The sequence below is a fragment of the Homalodisca vitripennis genome, chromosome 7 (assembly GCF_021130785.1).
Source record: "Homalodisca vitripennis isolate AUS2020 chromosome 7, UT_GWSS_2.1, whole genome shotgun sequence".
In the NCBI taxonomy this organism is placed as follows: domain Eukaryota; kingdom Metazoa; phylum Arthropoda; class Insecta; order Hemiptera; family Cicadellidae; genus Homalodisca; species Homalodisca vitripennis.
Genome location: NC_060213.1, coordinates 69,052,337 through 69,059,438, shown reverse-complemented (window position 1 = coordinate 69,059,438; position 7,102 = coordinate 69,052,337). Strand labels below are relative to the sequence as shown.

The 7,102-nt window shown below is 30.0% G+C and overlaps 1 non-coding gene across 1 annotated transcript; it reads right to left on the bottom strand.

Annotated features, from left to right (window-relative positions):
* Positions 1-1,727: 1,727 nt before the first annotated feature.
* On the bottom strand, positions 1,728-1,799 carry Trnam-cau. The gene has a single exon. It is a non-coding gene; the product is annotated as a tRNA-Met (tRNA).
* Between the last annotated feature and the right edge of the window lie 5,303 nt (positions 1,800-7,102).

Sequence of the window (7,102 nt, the reverse complement as noted above, 5' to 3'; positions counted from 1 at the left end):
TTTTTATAGGTGGATGTTTACTCGGTGACCTGGTAGTTAAGGGTAGGTAAACTTGGCACAGCTCCTGTTTCTCTTCTATATTTCTTATTTGATAGTTCCTTTAGCCTTCACACTATCATTACGTGAAAAATGGCAACACAAGGTTTCTGAAATTTGTTGAATACCATCCAATAACATAAAAAATTTTATAATTCGGAAAAAGCAACGTAATATATTCTTATAAGAAACAATTTGCTTAAAAATCCTTTTTTGAAAATTATTGTATTATTTTGAAGAAATAATAAGGATTACAATATACGTAGTCAAAGTTGCGTGCCTCCCGGATTGTATGAGATTGTACAGAGTAGTTTTGTGTTCACTACAGTACATTTATTTTATTTCCGTTTTGGATTCAAGTAATAGGTTAGGTAAACTAATTCTTGTGCTTTATTACCTGATATGAAGTAATTAGTACTACGCTTTCGTATGCCTTAATGCATGTTTAACCATATATAATATAGCTACAGAGGTAGGTACAATAGTTTAACACATTGACTGTGGTGGACGTACCTTGCTACTATTCTGCGTGTCTCAACATCGGTACCTGTCTCGTGTCACAGGGAAGGTTTTAATAACTTTTTGTTTGAAATGTTCTAATCTGAATAAGAGAGCAGATGCTAGTTATAACTTTAATCCTTATATGCTGTATAATGATAGTTATTTTTAATAAATACTAATTACATTATTGATCCATCATACTGTACATTGATTAAATTAGGTGTAATAAATGATAAGAAAAAATATTTTACAAAAGTTTTCTAGTTATTAAAATACGAATAGATACAAAATTTCAAAATCAAAATATATTTAAAATTCTCCTAGTTTAATTATGTTAGAAGCTCATCGCAATATCTTATGCATTCTACAATAAACTTAATAAATATTAATTGAAATTTTGTTCTACATATAAAACAATAATCAACGGGAAACGAGTTTTTAAACCGGTAACACAATTTAATTGTTGAAGCCAAAATCATGTCGTTGCTTGTATTACAGAAGCCACTGAATTACTCCCTTTAATATCTGTGTCCCCATATGTAAGGAGTAAACAAACATACGAGTATGTAGATCAAAGCTGTGTTTAGTCAGTTTCATCAGCGTGACATTATTTACAGAGCACATATAGATCGACACATATTTTTCAGCTCGTATGTAACTTTTTAAAGAGCAGAACATTTAATTGAATAAGAAGTTGTTTTGCAGCTAATGTCAGTAATTGCTTCATGTAAGTATCTCTGAACGGAATAAATTATTTAAAGGGGTATACGAGTTGGTCTTGCTATTTTGAAAGATAAAATATCGTTTTATTATCAAGATTTTAGCAATTTCGCCTTTGTTTTGGACAAATACCTGATTTAAAAATACTAAAACCATATAGTATAGTTTTTGTTTTTAGACATACACTTTACATCTTAGAAGCTTACCACGGCTCTGCCTTGCTTTAATAATTTATCGTTTAGTTAAAATATTACTGATAAATATGAACTAAACTACTGAAAGTTTGAGTGATTTTGAAGATGATAGTAAAATGCAGGCTAATACTTAAATGTGTAATATTAAAAAGCAACAATAAAGTATCACTTATTTTAAAATTAATTATATACCACATTGTTTTACAAATTAGCACTCAATAATTATTTCTTGTACATTAAAATGTAACGTTATATGTATTCAAGATAAAAAGGTAATAGCAGATCGTGGTTTCGATCCACGGACCTCTGGGTTATGGGCCCAGCACGCTTCCGCTGCGCCAATCTGCTCTTGAAAAGGTAGTTCGTGAGTTATTAATGCAGGGCTGTACCGGCACGGAATGGTGACAGGGTAGGGTGACTGTTCATTCCTTTCAGGTTAATTACATACTGTATCACTAAATTTGACATTAAGTTCATCCCATAGAAATAATTTGTGTTTTTAGGTTTGGTCACAGGATTATGGGACATGTGGTATTTTAAAGATACGGTTGGTACCCACTTAACACTTTTTGGGCGTGTTTTGAATTGCAGTCTATATATTTTGTAGTCTATATATGTCAAACGATGGAGTATAATACAGTTTTTCCCTTGAATAAATATTCAATGTATATACAAAACAAAAGGTGCCTAGATGAATTTAATTAAGCCTTTAAAATGAGACACCTCCTATAATTATATTACTCAAAACAGTTGTAAAATATGGCTTTTAACTCTAAAATAAAATGGCTGAGTTCAATGCAAAAACCATAAAGAAAGTATTTGTAAAGATTATATTTAAGTGAAAGTTCACAACACGATTTTCAACCTCTATATATTTTAAAATTTGTGAAGTCAAATCAAAGCACAGTAAAGTGCAGAATTGTTCATGTAACATCACATAAAAAACAGGTGAGGTCAATGAATTTATAGCTTTACCACTGGATTTTAATTCGTATATAATTTATAAATACTCCTTAAAAATATTACGTATATAATACACCCATAATATTACTAACTATAATTAAAATAATCTGCATTCGAAGAACTACCCATAAGTTTACAGATGAATAATTAGGTAATAGATAATGGTAATTGACAAAAGGTAATAGACCAAGGTAAATAGACCAAGGTAATAGACAAAATTGTGTTCTCGATTCCTCAAACCATAGTCGTGATTATCAATGTTGCCCTGGCGCGGGTTTTCAATGACGTCTATGTTGAGGACCATAGCTCTCCCGCCTTATTGTAAAGTGACGAGTACAGGTGAAAATACGGGGATTTCTCTAGATGAGTCCTCAATTTTGTGGATGCTTCGAAGCATCTCGAACTGTTCGTTAAATGATAGTGCATTAAAAGTCTAGAAAAAAAGAGATGAGCTATAGTGATGAGGAGCTAAAAAATAGTTAATACCTTTGCGCTGTTTTTATTTTACACAAAATCGTAATTATTAGGTTTATTTTTACAAATAAATATAAAAGTTCCCCTATTGAGTAAACACAGTTACGTACTAAGTTTGTAAAAAAGGGGGTTTCTTCAATACTTTTATCGGAAAAAACACTTATTGTTTACACGCTTACCCCCAAACTAGGTATTTACACTGAAAATCAAAGTGATAATGTCTGGACAATAACACATATTTATAAAAATACTGAAGTAAATCTTCCTTAAAATCTTTTAGCCATGAATTACAATATTTTACTACATACTTGGACAATTATAAAATGTATAATAAACATCGACAGCGCTATAAATAATTAAAGATGCTGCTAATTATACTCAGACTCAGTATTTATATCATCAGCGTCAATCAGCAAACTGAAACAGTGTAATGAAGTCACCAGAGATTAGAGCAATTTCATGGAAACGGTAATGGTGTTACTTTGTGTACTCCAGTATATAAATATTTAACGGTTTCGAACAAAAACACAATTCGGACTTTATTGAGAGACTGTCACGTTCACTTTGACACATTTACTGTGTTTTCATAGATTTGTAGTTAACTTGATACAAAGTATAAATCTTGTAATTAATAAATTATTTACTTGTGATATTAATCTAAGTAAGGAGCGTATGTTTTGTTGTTACTGTTCTGTCTCTGAAAAGAATTGAACACCATCTAGTTAAAAGTGATGTTCAGACTAAAATAGGCCTTTTTACATATCTTAGGGGGCATATGTTACAAATACACCCTTGATGCCACTAACAGTACAGCTGACCAAGTGTGGATGAGGTTTTGGATTTTGAAACTCATTTCATCAGGCTGTAACCAGGTTTGTCCATACCTAACAGGGATCACTTCTATCTGGTTTATACCTTCCAGTTGAACCTACCGCTAAGCACAGCAAAAACCAAAGGGTAATTGAAATCTGCCCAACCTTATGGATGTCCAGGAGAGGCACACCACTAACTGCAAATGACGAGATTCTAGGATGCAAGGGCAGTTCGATAGGTCTAGTCTACTGGGGAGGATAACTGTTGGAGTTGATAGGCTTTGTTCCCTAAGAATAAAAGGGGACATTATTTTGAGATTAGTGCCCTAATTCTTCCTCATGGATCTCGATAGGAGGCGGCCCATACCCCATAACCTTACCCATCTTGATAATGTAATGAAATTCTATGCAAATTTTAGTGCAATGTAATACCAAACTTTTGTATTTCACAGGAAGATTTTTGGAAAAGTAAAATCATTCAACTTGTTTTCTTCCACTTCATCTGCCCTATTAATGAGAACAAAACTATTTTATTATAGCATTTTATGTTTGTCCAGTAGCAAAACATAATTTGCGACTTTTGGTTGTTAAGTTTAAGCCGTCACCTTTAAGAAAAGACTAAAGGACACAATATTGCTTTTTATGATAACGGTAAAGATATATTATTGTTAAACATCTCAAAATGTTAATCATAACAGGTCAAAAACATAATATTTGTAATAGGGAAATTAGAACTTCCTGGAAGTTGGTATATTTCTTGTATTGTAAATTTACATTATCATTTCTGTTGTAACTAGGGGAAATTTATTTCAGTACTGAAGTTTAATAAATTAAATAGACATAATTCATCGTTCATGTAAATAAATCCAATAAACATAAATATTACATAATCGTTTCCGGGACTAATAGTACAAGATAGGATGTATCATGAAAATTTTAATATTTGACTTAATATTCTCAGAAATATATCAAGGTTTGCTTGTCATCTCTTTGGACACCACTCCTAGAGCTGTCACTGACTAATGCAGAAACCCCGTCCTATCACCTTATACAGCATTATGGCAAGTAATAGTATTTCATGTTGTCAATAATTAATTAGGTAAGTATTTAATTCGCTAAAACAAAAAAGATCATTCAAAATGTTATGTTTTCCAAATACTATCAATTGGTATTTACTTTACTTAACTATTTATTTCTTAGTCTAGTCCAAAGACAGTCCGCGGAAATGCGTTATCAAATGGTAATATTGAGATATTTATTTAAACTACCTTCAAATAATTTAAATTTTTATGATTGAATGTAAATCTAGACAAGTTATCATACTATACATTAATTATTTATAATATTATTTTTAATTATAGAATATTTCCAGTGACAAAATAACACTTGTACAAACAATAAATAATATAAATTAATAAATAATAATAATAATTATTATTATTATTTAGAATATATAAACAATATATATTATAATAATATAAACAATACATCTGATATTATAACAAATAAAACGCAAGTTGCGTTCTAAGGGAAATAAATATCTTACTTTCCAACTCTCCTTTTGAGATTATTGCAAAAACTCCAGAGAGCGTTAATATTGGTCTAGTTTCTGTATTGCTAATACTGTGCAGTAATCCTTCAGAATCAGACGGACGAAGTAGTTACATTTTGTGACAACTTAAATGTTATTAGTTTGTTCTCAGGAGATTTATATATACTCAATATTAAAAAAAACTTTGGAGATTAAAGAAATTGCTTACAAACAAAAGTTTAGGGAATTTTATATTATAAAAAATGTGTTATTCTCCAAATTTAAAAATAATATAGTTATGATTAAAAAATATATATGAACGGCCGCCATAATGAAGAGAAATAGCGTAAAAAGCTGTGCAATTAACTTAGCCGAAATTTTATAACATACATTATTCTTCTAAGATTCAACTTGTTTATGTTTTTTCGGACAGTTATAGTTTACATTGATTTATATAGAAGCTTTTGAACGGTGGTTGTTTTGGGTTCTCAGGTTCATGTATGTTGAAGTTATGTAGACACTTTTGAGGGTGCTATCGTGAGTACAATAGGTTAGTTTTAAATAAAAATCTACTTAAAAATTATGTCTACAGGATAAGGTATCAAATGCGTTATGTGGGGAGGGGACACTACTCTAGGAGCAATAAATTGATTGAAACTTCCCGGTATAATATATCGAAGTGTTCACCGCGTGTTTTTGTTTTCCAAGCACCTGTTCTTTTGCAAGCATTTATTTAAACTGGCACTGCCGTTTTTCTAGAATGTTGATAGCCCAGTTTATTTACGTCACAAAATTGTAATGAATTACCAATTTATGTTCAAGAAACAAAAATTAAAAGGTCTTGTAGTTTTAAACACGTCATAGTTATTCAAATAATCGGATGAAATTAGTTATCTACAGAGTAAACCATATACTGTACGAAATATTACTTATATCAAATCGTCTTTTATGGTATGAAGAAGTTGTTACTTTGCGGTTGATGAAGTACGTGTATTTCTATTACGTGGGTTGTGTTTTGTATATTACAGTTTTGATGTTCTGTATTCCATCGCGATAGTTTTTTAAAATTATTTTATAACCTTTACCACTAAATTAGTTGCTATTTTATCTGAATATAAATAAATACACTTCGTACTTTTATGTATTACCTTATAAAGAATAATTTTTTATTTAAAAATTTATCAACAATTTCTTTTAGCAATCATTTCAAAATAAATAATATTTTACACTGATTTCTTAATAAACTTCCAGCTAATTGTATACATTTTTTATTTACCATTAAAAGAAGTGACATAAATGTTTTTATGTCACGAAATATCAAATCATTATAATTATAAAACTAGTATTGTAAGATTAATTACGTTAAAACTATATTTTTTATATAGAATGTGAACCTTCCAATCGTTTACCTAAGCGATACGTTTTAAATTATCCCGTATAATTAAAATATAACCAATATGATTTTGTTAGGAGCTATAGTATACTGTCATAGGGTTTACATTATTACAAAATCTTTGCATAAATTACAAACCTTGTAAGCTATAACTATATGCAAATGGATTTTTTGTTTTCCGTGTATTAAAATGACCTTTTATTACTTTAATTTCGTTTTACAAAACCATAATTTTTATATTTAGCATTGATCTACCATTCAGGTCATATTCTAAGCATATTTCTCTATTTCTGTTTTATGTCTCAGTGTAAAACCTAGTAACAGTCAGTTCTGTCTTGATTGTAATATCTAACACGATGATATATAACTTAACTATGGTGGAAAGTATTGAATCAATGTTAATTCATTTTGAGTTTTTCCGTCGCAGAAATTTGTTGGATCTCATCAAACGAACATGAATCCAGATTCCATGAGTCAA